This window comes from Artibeus jamaicensis, unplaced genomic scaffold, assembly GCF_021234435.1.
Source record: "Artibeus jamaicensis isolate MK-2021 breed Jamaican fruit bat unplaced genomic scaffold, CSHL_Jam_final scaffold_916, whole genome shotgun sequence".
In the NCBI taxonomy this organism is placed as follows: domain Eukaryota; kingdom Metazoa; phylum Chordata; class Mammalia; order Chiroptera; family Phyllostomidae; genus Artibeus; species Artibeus jamaicensis.
In genome coordinates, this window is record NW_026522059.1 from 39588567 (window position 1) to 39606652 (window position 18086).

Sequence of the window (18086 nt, forward strand, 5' to 3'; positions counted from 1 at the left end):
TTATATTTTTACTCCATTAATAATGCTTTGTTTTTATTATCTCTCTCCATGCTTATATTAGTATCATCAATAAAGCTTTATATATATGTACGTGGGGTTTATATAAAACCTTATACAGTGCTTGATGCTTCTACGTACAAAATGACATTTATTGAATTAAGTTTAATATAGATTCAGTGAGGTGGGATGACTTTTTAGAATTTTCAAAAATATGACAAAGGTCATTTTGATATGAAATGTGTTTGGTATTGAACATCGAAAGAAGAAAGGGAAATGTGAGGTGCATTATTATCTTACAGCCTGACCAAAGAGAAAAGTCAGTGGAGAAAGAATCTATTAATTTATGTGTCTTTCATTTGCCATACTTCTGGAGGAGTTGCATCCTTGCTCATAGTAAGAAAGATACACATATAAACTACAGGGAGAAATCATTTCTCACCTATCAAACTTGCAGAAATAAAGAAGTTTGATAACACACTTTGTTGATGAGTCCATGGAGAAATTGGCAACCTCACACATGGCTATTGTGAGTGCAAAATGGGAAAAGTTTTAGAAGGGGAATTTGATAATATTTGACAGTATTATATATACTTTTATCCTCTGACCCAGCAATCCCACTCCTAGGAATTTACCACAAAAACCCTGGCAAAAATATAAAAAGATAATTCTGAAACCCATTAGTAATACTATTTGTAATAACAAAAGGTTAGAAAAATCTCACATTTTGATCAATAGGGAACTAGTTGAATGAACTAAGGTATATGCTGTGCAATTGTGAAAAAACATGAGAATGTCTTTTTTTTAATATCCTAAGAATCTTTTAAAAAAATTAATTATTGTTCAAGAACAGTTTTCTGTCTTTTACTCCCATCCCAGCCCCCCAGCGCTCCCCACCTCCCTCCCATTTCCACCCCCCTTAGTTGTTCTCCATGGGTCCTTTATATTAGTTTCTGTAAATACTTCCCCTTTTTCCCCTGAAATTTCCTCCCCTCTCCCGTCTGTTAGCTGTCCCCCTGTTCTCTATTTCAATGTCTTTGTTTTTATTTTGCTTGCTTGTTTGTTTCATTATTTAGGTTCCTGTTAAAGGTGAGATCATATGGTATTTGTCTTTCAACACCTATTTAAATATTTTACTTGTTTGAGTCTCTGTCTCCATCTAGATTTTTAAACATCCTGAGAGCGAAAATTGTGTCTTATCTTTTATGTCCTTCACAAATTGTTGGGATAATGCCTGGTGTGATAAGTATGTGCTAGTTAATGGAAGTTGTTTAGAGACTTGATAACTAAAGCCAAGCTAGATCTTTCCCTTTATGCCAATTCTAAAGAATATATCTAAATTTAGGGAGAGAATTGGCAAATTTAATATAGTAAATAATCCATATGAAAGCCCATGTTCAAGGGAAGCGCTTATCCCCACTCTTCTTTTTGCCTTGGGAGGTGACATTCTAGCACTTTTTGCCTGTCTCCTTATTCCTCATTCATTTCTTTGAAGGAAGGAAGAATGAGCAGAGTAAGAGCAGTCTTATAAGTGAGTTTGAGAAGAAGGAGTAGAACATGCTCATTTCTCAATGTCACTCTTGATTTCCCTGACCTGCAGAGAACACGTGTACTTCCCTGCTCTTGGACAAGTAGGAAACTTAGCAGGACTGGTCCTGCCCAGTGTCTGGGCGTGCGGGGAGGGAGGCCTATGATTGTAGTACTCCAACATGCCCTTCAACAGAGTGCATACATAATTTTAATTCTATTGAGCATAATTAACAAGCCAATTTAGCCCTCCCATCTGAGACAGATTCTCCAACAGCTTTATCAGGAATAAAGGTGATATTTTTATTTTCATCCTCCTGGCTCTGTGTGTCGTTCTAAACTTGGTTTCAGAAAAGAAGTGTGTTATTTATAAGCCTTTTAAACCTTGAACATGGAAATAAAGTATATTTTAGACTTAGTCCTGTGAATAAAAGCAATTAACTTTTTAAAAAAGGCAAGTGTTCTTAATAGCTAGATCTGATCAATTTCACTTAAAACGGAAACATCAGGTGGGGTGATAGGGTGGGAAACTTCCGTGGTCCCTGTGTACTCTGAGGAGATCTGATTGGGTGATGGATGAGGATGATGATAGATAGGAAAGAAGAGGACTGGAGTTTCCAGGGCTTGGTTCCCTATAGCCATTCACCACTAGTGGGAGAAGCAGAGAGATGGTGGAGAAGTCAAACTGGGAATAAAAACCATGTAAAGTCAAATTGACAATAAAGGGTAATACTGACAAGAGTCAAAAAAAGAAGAAGGAATATCAAATATTCACTATCAAAGGAAAATAAAGAAGAATTAAGGTCATGTAAGAAAATGGGAAGTGGAGTTTGAAATGATTTGAGTATTGATATACTACTGTGTGGGCTCTTAAGTCAAAGGGGCAAAACTGATCTTAGGTTGGGATCACTGTTTTTTAAAAAATGTTTTTCTTCATGTTTTTATTTCATATGTTTATTTTTAGAGAGAGGGGAAGGAAGGGAGAAAAAAGGAGAGAAACACTGATGCGAGAGAGAAACATTCATTGGTTGCCTCTCGCAAGCCCCCAACCGGGGACCTGGCCTGCAACCCAGCCATGTGCCCTGACTGGGAATTGAATCAGCAACTTTTCAGTTTGCAGGCATTCAGTCCACTCAGTCACACCAGCCAGGGCAGGATCACTGTTTTGAGTAGCTTGGGCTGAAGACTTTTATTATTCAAGTAAGAAAAGCAAGGCCCAGAAATATAAAGATACTGTTCCAAGGTCATAGGTACTTTCAGATTAATTTTGTCAAAGTTGAGAACTTCTACCCTCTGGACCTTTGGTAGGGATTGGGAGAGTAAGGGTTAAGGTAAAGAGGCCAAACAGATGAGATGCTACATACATACATACCCCCCACATAACATACACCATACACAAACCATGCACCCCGTACCCCATACCCATGTCCCACACACAACACACACCCTTAAGCAATTCCAACTTCATGTTTTTTAAAGCCTAAACTTCTGAATAAAATGTCTTGAAATGAGTGGTTTCTTGCAGTGAAATAGTTTAAAACCTGCACCACACCATGCTGTAACACTTATTTTGATGTCTGGTTGATTTAGACGTAAAGCTTACTAACACTGCACAAAGGGCAAAGAAGTGATTTTTGCTTATCTTCTGAAATGTAACATCTCTTCTGAATTTCTCCTCCCAAGACGTGGCTTCTCTGGAAGGGCTGGTGAGGGCATACCCACCAATTAGGACTTTGTGATTTAAAGGATGATCCACAGACCAGTTCCCTCAACATCATCTAAGAGCTCGTTGGAATGGAGAATCCAGGAACCCATCCCAGAATACCAGTAATCGGTATTTTAACAAGATCAAGATAAGTATTAGTTGACCTCTGCGGTCTTTTCAATTTCTTAAATTTTATGAATGTTGAATGTTTAACTGTAACACATTCCCTTTGTAATCTATAATCAGTGAGTAATTGTAATTTTGGAAGTTAACTATGATGCCTTCACTCTCCTGGGTCTATCCATTCCATACTGCCTGCCCCTCTGGGCACAATGGTTATTGTGTCGCTGTGAGTCCTAGTACCATTTCTCCTCAGGAAACTGACTGCACTCAAATCTAACTTCACATTTTTTACTTAAAAAGATATTTTAGAAAAAATACATCTGAACCTTGAATGAGTGAAACAGTTCAAGATGGGTCATTATAACTCCTCAATGTGTCATGATGAACATGTTTGAATTTTATAGAATAGTGTCATGTGGAGGGGAAAAAAACCCTTAATTAGCTCATTAGTTTTGATTTTGCTTTTACAGTGTAAACAATCTTTTGCCGAAATCATGATTACTTATTGATGCTGATGCTGACTATATTTTATAATCTAAAAATCATTGTCATTGGAGTTGTCTTGAAGATATGTTTATCTTCATGCAAATGCTTTCAAGAATCCTGGAAAGCACTTAATTTTTTTTTGAGGCCCTTACGCTCAACAGCTAATAGAAGATCATGTATTTAAATAATTTACACTTCCATCTGGTCTGAAGAACACCAGGTGGAAGTCACTGATTGGGATGAGTCTGTTACGTGGAAGGAAATGTTTGCTCAAAACAAATGAAAGGCAAACATTTACATGAGCCCCATCTCTTTGTCTGTGTGGGTAGACTCCTGTTTTTTGCTCTGATATTCTCTGGTCCTGGATTCCGTCTTTTACATCCACTGTGCATTGGTGAGGATCCAGGAGGAGCATGAGGAAGTGAATGCCTTCCACTGTTTTATTATCTTCTTTGCAATCTTTTGATCATAACCAATTATTGTCTCCCTTTCTTGTTCTTTCGGCATGTCAACCTGAAATCAAAAGGGGCTGTCCCCTTGCTGTAGGAGACAGGAAGCTGAGCTTCCTGGATGTGCTTCTCCTTGTTGCTGGGCCAACTGGCAAATTTTCTGTTTCCCACTGAGTGTCACAGTGTGTTGTCAAAAGCTTGGTTTTGTGAGCTGACTTTTGATAAGCACTTACTGTATCTTACCTGTCAACTCTGCAGTGGACTTCCTCATTTACAGCATGTGGCTTGCAAGTACAGACCAAACCCTTCAAGCCAAGAAGAGTCCCACAGAGCACATGGCTCCACTCTCCAGCTCTCTTGTGCTCCTTGTGCTTGTCAAACACATTCTCTCAGGCGTGGGCTTTTTTGGTGTGTGTGAGTGTGTGTGTGTGTGTGTCTGTGTGTGTCATTTTAGTGTAGATAAAAGAACCAGAAGTATTCCTGCTTCTTAACCTGACAAACACACAAAAAATAAAACTTTTGGTTCTAGCAAGGCAAGGAAGTTTCTAGCTAAGGAGGGCAGTCTGTCCCCAGGGCTATCAAGCAACTTACCTAATGGTTTCTCAGCTGATATGAGGGAACATGAAATGGTGACCACAGACTGACTCCACTGTGCTGAAAAACACAGCCTTTATAGTGCATTTATTTCAAAATATCATGACCTCTGACCTCTACCAGATGGACACTAAAGTTTACCTACCTAGCCTCTAAGACTCCCCAGGGAAAAAGATCACAAAATCTATAGCAGCTCTAAAGTCATCTTTTCCAGAGCCAAATAAAATACAAATTCCAAATGTTTCACATTTTATTCTAGGTTTAGAAATAACACTTTTTTTCTGAGTCAGTTCTAAATTTGACAGCATCCCCTCTTTCATTGCTAGAAACAAGCCTGGGCGGGGCTGGACTAGGCGTGGGCAGACCCTGAGTGTTACCTGAAATGACCACTTATCCGGCCATTGCAACCATATGGGAATCTGAAGGGGTCTTTTGTTAATTATTAAAAATATTGGCAATGAAAAAGTGAAATTATTGGATGGAATCACTTTGGGGGCATTTTTTTTAGATATTGTTTGGCCACTCAGTTTGAAACAGTCAGTAGTCATAGCTGTCATCACTTCTCCTGTCCAGCTTTTAGTGACACACTTGGTTGTGAACCGAGAAGGAGGCTTGGTCAGGGATGTGGGTGCTGAGACATCACTGTGGCAGGGATGCTGTTTAATGATGGTCATGGTTCTGATCAAGTGGGAGTGTGAGGTGTGTGTACATCCATCTCTCACCTCTTGCTTTCCTTTTGCCCTAAAGAGCAGCCCCTTGATTTTATGGAAAGCTCCAGATAATGAAAGACCCTCTGATTTTCTTTAGTAATAAATCAATTTCATTCTAGTAACTAATGTTGGTAAGCTAGGGTAATGAATAAAACACCTGTTTTTATTTAATGGTAAATTTTAGCTTCGGTTTGGGTCTGTTGCAAACAGTCCCCTTGTAGGCTTGCAGGGTGCTGCTGGGGTAGTGGTGCTGGGCTTCCCCACTTGCCCTGGGTGTGCTCTGATTCTTCAGGGCCAGAGTGGGAGATGGTGTGAAAGAGGATACGGGCAGGAAGGTCTCCCTGTTGCCATGGGTGCTCCCTGGATTTGGGAGATCTGTAAAATGCCTTTTCTCTTACAGGACACACACACACGCTCACTCACTCACTCATTCACTCACTCTCACACTCTCACGCATATCCAAGAATTGCTAAGGTTTTCTTAGCTGCTAATATATCTCCATTGGCTGGTCACATACATGGTCTTCAGTCCTGGAAATTCAGCAGCTCACACTCTGCTGGGATTTCCTCACCTATCTCGGTAGGTCTTAAATTACTCTTATGCTGGGTTTCTCAGCTGAGAGGCCATATTTGGGGCCACTCAGGAATTCTGTAGGCCTGAGAATATCAGGGCAAGGGGGCAAGTTTTTTAAAAAAACCATTTATTGAAGTCTGATTGATATGTAAAAAGGTGTACATAGTAAATGTATACAACTGGATGAGTTTGGGGATAAGTGTATGTCCATGAGACTCTCACCACTGTCAATGCCACAGACATATTTATTACCTCTTAACAGTTCCCACAACCCCTTAATAATTATTATTATTTTTGTGTAAGAACACTTAAGATCTATTCTCTTAGCAAATTTTGACTGCACCATATAATGTTAGCTATAAGCATTACGCTCTATAGTAGATTTCCAGAACTCATTTATCTTGCATAATTGAAACTCTGTATCCTTTGACTCTTATCTCCCCATTTCTTTTTCCCCATTGCCAAAAGAGCAAGTTATATAAGAACAGTGCTAAGTGGTCTTCTGTAAACTTTCTTTGCCCTTTCATTAACCTTTAAGAAACTTTCATTCTGTGCATTGCTTTCAATGAATAAAGTGTTGAAGTCCATCTGTCATTACTATACTTTGACTGCTCTGTTTGCTATTTTCTTTTTTTAAATATATTTTATTGATTATGCCATTACAGTTGTCCTATTCCCCCCTTCATTCCCCTCCACCCTGCACCCCCCTCCCCCACCATTCCCACCCTTTAGTTTATGACCACGTGTCTCAAGTTCTTTAGATTCTGTATTTCCCATACTATTCTTGCCATGCCCCCTATTTTCTACCTACTGTCTATGCTACTTATTTTCTGTACCTTCTCTCCCCTTCTCCTTCTCCCACTCCCCTGTTGCTAACCCTCCATGTGATCTTCATTTCTATGGTTCCACTCCTGATCTAGCTGTCCTCTTAGTTTGCTTTTGTTTTAGGTGTGGTTGTTAATAACTGTGAGCTTGCTGTCCTTTCACTGTTCATATTTTTATCTTCTTTTTCTTCGATAAGTCCCTTTAACATTTCATATAATAAGGGCTTGGTGATGATGAACTCCTTGAATTTGATCTTATCTGAGAAGCACTTTATCTGTCCTTTCAATCTAAATGAAAGCTTTGCCGGATAGAGTAATCTTGGATGTAGGTCTTTGGATTTCATGACTTGGAATACTTCATTCCAGCCCCTCCTTGCCTGTAAAGTCTCTTTTGAGAAATCTGCTGACGGTCTGATGGGAACTCCTTTGTAGGTGACTGTCCCCTTATCTCTTGCTGCTTCTAGGATTCTCTCCTTCATTTTAATCTTGGTTAATGTAATTATGATGTGCCTTGGTGTGTTCCTCCTTGGGCCCAACTTCTTTGGGACTCTCTGAGCTTCCTGGATTTTCTGGAAGTCTATTTCCTTTGCCAGATTGGGGAAGTTCTCCTTTATTATTTGTTCAAATAAGTTTTCCACTCGTGGCTGCTCCTCTTCCCCTTCTGGTACCCTGATCATTCAAATGTTGGAAAGTTTAAAGATGTCCTGGAGGTTCCTAAGACTCTCCTCATTTTTTTGAATTCTTGTTTCTTCATCCTTTTGTGTTTGGTCATTTTTTTCTTCCTTCTGGTCCACTCCTTTGATTTGAGTCCCAGTTTTCTTTCCATTATTATTGGTTTCCCATACATTTCCCTTCATTTCAATTAGTTTAGTCTTCATTTGTTCCTCTAATTTGTGACTGAAATCAACCAGTTCTGTGAGCATCCTGATCACTAGTGTTTTGAACTGTGCATCTGATAGGTTGGCTATCTCTTTGTTGCTTAGAAGTATTGGCTCTGGGGGTTTGAGCTGTTCTTGAGCCATAATATTTTGGTCTGTTCTCACCTGTTATATATGAGGGGCAGAGCCTTAGGTGTTCACCAGGGCGGGGCGACCCAGTTTCTGGGTTGTGACACTGTATGTGGGGGAGGGGTCAGAGAGGGGCAATAGCAGTCCCTTCTGCTGCTTCCTGCAAGCTGCTGGGGCCTGCTTGGTCTGTCTCACTGCTCACTCCTTCACTGGTTTATCTGCTCACGAATGTGTGACCATGGTCAGCCTGCTGCCTTGCGTCCTCACTAGGTCTGCCAGTTGCTGTCCCACACCTGGCATCTGCCCATGGTTGCCTGCGTGCCTGAGTGGGTGGATCTTTTCTGCCTGACCCTCTCCCCTAGCCACTGGCTCCGCCCCTCTTACCAGTGTGGCTGAATGGTTTGTTGTTGTCAGACCTCCGTACATTTCAATTTTCTGTGTTTTGGTTGCGTTTTTGTTACTAAAACTGTGTTGTCTTTAAACTTGGTTGTGCCAGGAGGCACAGTGTTTCTATCTACACCTCCATCTTGGCCAGAAGTTCCTGATTGCTATTTTCTTTGGAGTCCAGGACTTCTTACCTAGGTTGGTGTTTATAGAGCCTGGATAGGCCATGTAGTAACCACGTTTGTTGGCTCCCTAAGTAAAGGGAAATGTCAGGCTTGAAACTGACCACATGGAAAACTTCAAGTGGACTAACTCCCAGTGCACATTAATGACTTCCCTTTTATCCTTACAGTCCCGTGAGTGAATTAGGTTGGATGAGCCTGAGTTGTCCTCATAGATGAAGGAAGACATGTGTTTAGGTCAGGTTATAGATTTTGCAGTGATTCTTAACCAGAGGGGTTAAGAATCTTGCTGGCTGATTGTGTGTGTGAGTTCCAGAAACCTCTGTGAAACAGCAGACTGAGCAAGACACTTTTTTGTGTTTCCAAAGACCACATGGGTGGAAGAGTATGGGCCCTGTGACTACGGAGCAGACGTGGAGATGATTGTTCCTACGGCTTTTGCCTTGGCAGAACTAAGCAAACTAGTCTGCCTGTCTCCTCCCTCCTATCCCAGGGTTTAAGGTATTCTCTAGGTTGTACTGACACCCTTTACCTGCCATGCATTTTAAAAAATCATTTTGAGAACTTTTGCTCTAAGCTACTCTGACTTTTTAGAAAATTTTCAAAATGAGAATGACCTTAAATTAGACTAAGATGGGCTTTCAGTCTATGGTAGGATTTACTCCTTTTCTTCTCTTTGCCATATAAAATTTTAAATTTTATTTTCTTTAATATTTTATAATTCTTCTGATCAGTGTGAATAAAAAAAAGATCTCTAGAAAACCATGACATTGTATCATTGGGTTAAGTGTAATCCAAGTAAAAACATGTGTCAGATTCAGAATAAGCCTCCGGGTCTTCCTATGCACACACTGCCTCCATTAAGAATTTCCTATGTAGAATGACTTATTCTTTCATTTGTTCAATAAATGTTTATTGAGCACCTACTGTGTCCCAGTTTTTATTCTAGGTGCTGGAGTACGGCAAAAAAAACCCCAAAACAAAATAAAACAAAATCCTTGGCTTAATGGAGGTTACATTCTCAGGGGTGGAGATAAAAAGTAAATAAAGTAAGTTAGTAACATATATGGTGTGTTAGAGATACACACCTGTGAAGAAAAATAAAACAGGAAGAGGGGAATTGAGATGCTGGAGTATGGGGAGGTAGTTTAATTTCAAGTAAGAACATTTAGGAGGTCTTGCCTAAACATTTGGGAAAGTGCTGTTTGAACAGACCTGAAGGGTAGGCAATGAGTGTACGGAATTGGGGAAGGGGCCGGAAACACCATGACTTTAGGAGAGCTGCTACTCTTGAGGACTGCCCTGGTCTGGGCCTCTCTGGGGCAGATCCTCTATGGTAGGATCTGGGATCAGTTCAGGGCTCAATGACCTCTCAAAGTCAGGGCAGAGACAGTGGGACTTCCAGGAAAAAAATAGTGAAAAGGAAAAGCAGGCAATGCTCTTAGATTCCCACCCTGTCTTCCCCAAAGAGACACTATTCTGTTTCAGTTCTAAGGTATATATCCTGCTTCTACACGAGTTGTCTGTTTATGCAAACTTTAGCCAACTCCAAGGTTAGACCGGCACAGTTCATACAGCGCTGCCTTCACTTCTGATGCCAAGTCCTAGTTCTCAGTCTCAGTAATTCATTAAGGGGACACACAGGGCTTTCTGAAACTGGTTACATTCATGGTTATGGTAACAGGGAGAAGATGCAGATTAAAATCAGCCATGGGAAGAGAGGCACAGGGTGGAGTTTATGATGGGCCCAAATGCCCAGCTTTCGGTTGTCCTTTCTGTCCGGAAATGTGGACATTGCTACCTCCTCCTGCCATTGGTGTGTAACTATATGCAGAGTATTGCCCATCAGGGAAGCTCACCTGAGCCTGGGTGTTTCCTAGGACTCATTCACACATTGCCCATATGGCTGTTTTTTCTTCTCCAGCCCTTCCAGAGATCAGGTTGATTCCTCCAGAGAGCAGCAAATGCCACAGCGCGCAACAAAAATTACATTATTAGACTGGTTGGTGGTCAGAACTCCTGGGGCAAACAAAGACACGCCTGCTGGGCATGACATGCCAAGACCAGAGAGATCACTTCTCAGTAGCTGAGGGCAAAGGCCTGACCTCTTTTTTTTTGGATAAGGTCAATTCTTCGTGGCACGGTTTACAACCTACAATGACTTTTCTCCAACACATTGTTTTCATAACATCACTCATAACTGCTCTTCATTAAAAATCCACATGACAGGTGAGGAGGAAGAAGCAGAGCTGGGGGCTCTTCGTCTGTGCCCATGAGGGAGCCACCTATTTCACATTTGCAACTTAAGTGTCTGTACTATTGAGGATATAGTAGATGGCTTTAAGTAACATTCTCCTCATTGTCTTTTGTCCCTTTTTAGGGCAGAAGGGAACACATGAATTCACAGAAAAAATATGTATATATTCTGCACGAAATCATTGAAGGTAAGTAAACTAATAGCACATAGATTTAAATGTTTACTGGTTTGTGTCAGTGTCTGGTTATACAATGAATAATTCATCTCAAACTAGTAGAATGTAACATTTACATAAAATAATACTTTGCAAATTTATGGTAAGTACTAATTACTTGCCTTATTTGCCATGACTATGATATTAAATATTCATAAAAATGTGATTATTTCTTTGATTTGGCAGGCATTTAGATTTCTCTACAGCTTTTCACACTGCTAATTTTAATCCAGTAAATTATCTGGAAGAAAACAGTATGCAGCCTAAAAACTGTTCAAAATTCACTCCAACATCGAGCACATTATGGACGTAATGATCCATTACCACCAAACTTCAAGAAGGTCTTAGAAGAAAACTGAGAATTAAACAAAGAAATATGGAGGCTATCATTATGACTTGTCAGATATGTTTATTAGAACATTTTTTTTACTCATACTATGGACAACCTTTAGAAGGACTATTCTGATACACATCACATTCATTTTGAGATGTTTTGCTCCCAGCAGGGGTCAGTTTATGGGGATTTACCAAGACTCTGCCAGTGTTCATTTCCCAGCTTGATGTGCAGTGAGATTATTTGTAAGGCATATTAATTCAGGAACCTGAACTGTGTGCTAGAAATGTGCTCTTTATGGGGTCAGGGGAGGACATCCCCCTTCCTGACTGTCCCTGTTTACACTGGGCATTCTCAGATGCTTAAAAACAAAAGCAGGGGTCCGTGGCACAAGACTCCTGTCAAAGGAGACTGTACTTTGTGACCTGAATATTTTATGTTCCGTTAACTTATAATGACTCGGATAATACTTTATCTGCTGATTTTGGTCCAATGAGCATAAAATGAAACTCTCTTGATGTCCAGTATTCTCTGGCCCCAAAATTCAGAGAGGAAGAAGAGGGCTCAAAAGGCCTAAGGACATAAGATAAAAGGGGAGGTGGCAGGAGAAGGGGAGGAAAGCTTGTGAAGTGTGAACTTGCTCATCAGAAAACAGGTGGCGGGAGATGGCAGAGAGGGAGCAAATATGGGGTGTCTCTTGTGTAGATCTTGGCTTCTATCCCTGAATCCCTGCAAGACAAAGCGATTACACCCCCTTGGGTTCCATTTAAAGTTAGTATTCAACAAGGTGAATTTTATTAATTCCGGATCTGAGCAATAGCTAGGAAGCACTCCCAGATTTGTTCATACCTGCCTGTTTATCAACCGTGCTTGAAGCAGGTCAGGGTCATGATACTGAAGAGCAAAAACAAACAAACAAACAAACTAACAAACTAACTAACAAAAATAAGCAACAACAACAAATTGATAATTCTGAAGAGTAATGTGTTAAAAAAAATAAGCCCAAACATCAAAAGTTCAGAACTCAAGATTTACAGAGAAGGACAGGAGGTGTGGCATATAGATACACAAGGACAGAAGGTGACAACCTTTCATAAGCTTTACGAAAAGTGTGAAATGAAAATTAATACTAAAAATGTAAAAGGGTAGCAACTGAACAAAGCTTGTAAACCTGTAAGTAAAAGGACATTCTGCTTTGTCCTTGGAGATGAACATGACCTGTGTGCTAGAAATGTGCTCTTTACGGTAACCAAGGCTACTGTAAAACAGGATGCTCAACACTGTGTCTGAAGGAAGAAGCTTGGTTCTTTTATCACATCAAGAAGCAATGCAGCATAGCAGTGAGGTTAGGAGCAGATGCACCACTTCATATGGGTGCAACTTTGGATAAGTTACTCAACTTCTCTCTGCCTCAGTTTCTTCTTCGGAACTGGGGAAAACAATAGTATTGATCTCATGGCATTTTAAGGCTATACTGAGACTGTTCCTTTAAAGGCTTATTATAGTGTCTAAGCTAATAATGTTATGACTATTTATATAGGAAGCTAAAACAGAAAAAAATAGTGACTGTATATTCATGTAAACAAAATTTTCAGCTATTTGACTGATATTTGCTGAACTGGAATGACTAAATGGATTGACTCCATGGTTTTGTGATAGCAGAAAACCAGGATAGTCTGCCTCTCTGGGCTACCCAGCCTAGTCTTGAGATTAAGCAGACATGAGCAAAGCAGACATTTTGGCATGAGATGCAAGATGAACCTCCAGAATGCTTCTGATTCTGGTTGCTCTGGGTATTTTCTAGATCAGGAGTTCCTATTCTGGGATCCATGACTAACCGGAGCCTAGGCCTGTTGTTCACAGACCCTTGGAGGACTCTGTGGGCACCTGGAAAGAGAGTGCAAATTGCGTATCTATGCAGGTTTTGGGACTGAAGCTCCATAGCTTTTATCAGGTTATTAAAGTGTTTATGACTCTTCAAATTTTCAGAACAGCCAGTGTGATTTGTGTGGGCTCCTGGTAGTGAACGCTACCTGGAAGCAAAGCAAGTGCCGGACTCCAGGTGGGGCCTGGACTGTGGCTAGGAGAGCAGGAATCTCATCCTCACTTTGGAATCAGAAAGTCATCTAGGATGTGTTTGCTTTTTTTTCAAGCCTCTTCACATTGAGTTTGTGCTCAAAAATTTTATTTGGTCATTCCCCCAAATATTGCTATTTAGTTATAGCCACTGCATCCTTTTTATATAATTATTTTGAGCCCTAAGTGCCAGACTTCGTCTTAAAAAAAGTTCCAATTATGCTATATATTTAATTTTCTCAGAATTATACTACATTGAAATAATTTTCAATCCTGATTCTGTCACTTAGTATATTTACGATACTGTCAATTTCCTTTCAATGATAAATTTGATAATAATGCCATCTAAATAAATATGAAAAATCCTATGTCCATTAAAAAATCTTTTTCTTTTTTGAAGAAAATTTATTAAGGTTTAATAAACCCTTTCAACACAAAACACTGTAAGCACCACATCTTCCTGGCAAAATAGGAATGATAGTTACAGATCAATTTTTGAGACCCTTGGCATAATGTCAAGTTGATAAATTAGTGAAAAGCAAGAATAGATAAAAATATGGTATTCTTTTTAGCCAATGTCTTCTTGTCTCATTGTTTTAAAAATTAGCAATGGTACATGAATATAATTTGCCTAAATTCAGGCTATAAAAAATAACTCAAAAGAGCTTTGTAGTAGAGTGTGAAACAATTCTGACCCAATTTTTACTTCCCTGACAAACCCACACAAAGACTTTAGACAATCTGCTGCAAGATGACATAGTATAAAATGACTATGTATAAGTTAATCCTACCCACATCCCTCTCTCCACCTGTGTTGCTGGCCACACTTCTTACAATGAAAAAATGCAAACTGTGTGCTTGCTGGCTTTCTCTAAAGTCTACGCACCACCAACTGAATTGCTTTTCCAAGCTAGGACCAAACCTTCTCAAATGCCTGCTTACCAGGTTTGAGAAACAAGAGACAAAGCTGCTTGGAAATCAAAGATTACATCTGATGGATCCTCTCCAGTTCCTGGTGCCAATCCTAGAACTGGAGCCTGTGCTTTCAAGAAAACAGAACACTTACATTTTAAAGGTGGGAAATCCTACCTCTGAAGAAAAACCACAAAGTGTACCTCATCAGTGTTCTCTCTAAAGGCTTATTTTTATTATTTTATCCTGACAAGGACTTGCTGGTTCTCCATATGTATCTTATAACTGTGGGAGGCAGCTGTAGAGTGAGTGGGAGGAGGGAAGTTTAAGGGGAAGTGGAAGGGAAATGGTGCACAGGGGGTCAAAGCAGTTCTCAGCGGCTGTTAGCAGCCGTGGCCACCATCTGACTGATATGAGCATGTCCTTTGAGCTGCCTCAACAATATGTGGAGCTTACGGGAGATCCAGACCCGGCTGCCGAATGTCATTTCCCGTGAAGGAACTGGCTGAATTGGCACCGGTTCTGTAGTGGGCAAATATGCCTAGCAGAGACTGTGGTCTTCATTTACCCAAAGTCTCCAAAAGGAACACAAAGGAGGGAGGGGATGGTTTCCTTTGTTAACACGGAGATAACATTGTTTGCTTATGTTAATTTCAAAGGAGGACCCACAGCACCAGACATCTGGTTTTTAAAAGTCAAATCTGTGCCCTATAGTCAAAATTTTTCATTTAATTGGGATGCAATTATAAGCATAAACAATGAAGAATGGAAGGAATCAGCTAGACATTGTTTCCATTCCTGGGACTCTCACCCTGGCTGAGGTCAAAGAGGTCTTGGGTTGTGTTTGGAACAGTCAACTCTTATTTTGCAGATGGTGTAGTTGACAATGCTGGAGGAAGAGAGGTCAGCTCCCTGGAGTCTGGGATAGTTTTTCTGACAGTGTTGAGAGTATTACCCTGAGCTGCTCAAAATATGTGGTGTCTAGGAAACAGTGGGCATAGTGTTTATTGTAGCTTATGTGCACATTGTGTGGGTTTTAAACTTGAATTGGAGGATTTGGCTTTTTAAATGTCATTGCACTGCCTGTGTCTTCTTTGCTGCTGGAGGAAGAAAATACAAAGACTTTAAAGCTGTTAGTCCATTGGTATCCATGAGCACTTTTGAGTTTCAGGAAGAAGGAACTCAAGACAAAGCAAGATGGCACAGGAATTGACACACATTTTGCCAATACTGTTTAGGGGAGAGGAGTTCATTTCTTAAGTGAGTCTGGGAAATAAACGCAGACTCACAGTATTGATTTCCCAGGATGCCCATAATAAAGTCTCTAAAACTGGGTGACTTAAAACAACAGAAATTTATTGTGTCCTGGTTCTGAAGGCTAGATGTCCAAAATCAAGGCATTACCAGGGTCTCCTAAGCTTCTAGGGGAAGGACCTTTCCTTGCTTCTTCCAGCATCTGGGAGCCGCATGTGTTCCTTGGCTTGTGGTCACATCACTCTAATCTTTGCCTCTGTCTTCACATAGCCTTCCTGGTGTCTGTGTCTTCACATGGCTGTATTTCTTTTGTTTCTCTCTCCTCTTTTTGTAAGAACAGTAATTTTGGACTAAGGGCCCACCCTACTCGAGTATGATCTCAATTTATCTCATTGCATCTGCAATGACTCTACATTCAAGTAAGTTCTTATTATGAGGTGCTGGGGACTTCAGAAGATAGACATTCTATTTATTTATTTATTTAATCCTTTAATATGCTATCTCTTCTCATAATAACCTAAGGAGTATTATTCTCATTTTTCAGGTGAAGAAACTGAAGCTCTAAATGCTTCAGCCTAAATGGTTTTACAGAAGCAATACAGGTAGTAGTTGCTAGAGTTGGGTTTTACACAAATGCAAGTGGTAAGTCAAGAATGGCAATAATTTTGAATTATCTGGTGCAGAAGCACCTTGTTAGTGAGCATGAGAGATAAAATTGGAAGTGTGTGGGCAATTGATGGGGGGTTCTGAATGCAGGCCTGAAGACTGTATCTACAACAGTGATATTACCAAGCAACTGCAAATTTTGAGCATCTGGGTGAAGTGAAGAAAACAATATTGAAGAAGAAGAATCCAACATTTGTGAAGAGAGAAAATAGAGGCAGGGAAACCAGCCAGAAGGCTTTTTACAGTAATTGAAGCATACGGTGTATCAGGCCTTCTGTGTGTGGGGGCTGATGGAAAGGGAGCTTGTTTGTTTGTTTACACCTTGTCTAATTCCAATGAAGACTTCAAGGTAGTTTTCAAGAATCTATGAAATATAGCAAAGTAATAGAAAAGAGTGGCAGGAGGGAAAAACAAAGAAGGGATAATGAAAGAGTACTGAGGCCAATGCATTCCTGATGTAGAAGGCTTCTCATTCATCTACAATGTAATTCAGTAAAGGAATACATCTCTACATTCAATGGCATAACTCTACTCCTCTGGCTAATGTAGAGGTGAATTTTAAAGTATGTAGAGTACTTTAGGGACTACATACTCTTTAGGTAATACAAAATTTGCCCAACTTTTGATAGACATCACATGGCAGTATGTTCAAATACTGGGACTGTGCTTCTTATGTGCTATGATGAAAACTGGAAACATATTTCTTAATCCAAGTTAAGCTCGATAGGGTAGTTGTCTTTGACATCTATCTCCTTTCTCAAGAGGAGATCCCATTAGATCATCATACCTCCACTCACCAGAAGTTAAGATACGCTTGAGAGGGATAGAGATTCTCATTAGGGGGAAATACACATATACACACAAACACACATTATATATATATATTTATCTCAACTTCATATAAGATGCCCAATTGAGAAATTTTTAAGGAAAATACAACTAACATCACAGACATAAATGTCTACATAAGCTACGAAATTTTAGTTTTTAGTTTTATGCAAACTTCTTCCTGGTTGCCCTTTGAATAGACTAGACTAACTGTGACTTGTATATTGGGAATGAGCTAACTGTCTGGTGTGAGACAGGGATTACCTAAAAGGCATCAGATGGTGAATCAACGGGGTTTCGAGGACAATGGAAAGGGGTGAGAATGAGACTGTATCCTTGGTTGTTCTTGTTAGACAATATCTATAGATTCTGAGTTTCAAAGAATAGAATCCTCACTCTAGCTAGTTAAAGCAGAAAAAAAATTGTTAGAAGAAATTTTGACTGATACTCTCAGTAAGAAGTACATTTTACATTGTGTCTTTCACATATTTATACTTACATATGAAAGAATATGTGTCTTTTACATATTCATATTTATATGTATATTCAAATGAAACAAAATTTGGATGGAACAATACTTATACTTTATGAGACTTAAGCATTCTTCCTATTCTGTTCCACTACATTTTTTAAAATTGCTGGTTGTGATGCTCTAAATTGATTTTATACCCTACTAATCAGTTGTAAACAGTAGTTTGAAATACCATATTAAAATTTATCAGGTAGCTCTGGCATTTCTGGGGTTGCTGATTTAGGCTGGAGGCAATGCAGTCTGTCACAGCAACAAAAACAAATTGTGACTTTGCTTGAGTGAGTCGATGTTCCTACCACCTGAGCTCATGTCCTCAACATGAGTTACCAAAGACTAGAAATTCCACCATTATTTTTCACAAAAGCCAGATGCCTCCTTTGCCATCCTATTCAGAAATGAATTCTGCCACAGTCTGGCTTCCTCACTTTGCTTCATTCCAAATTGAAGCCTCC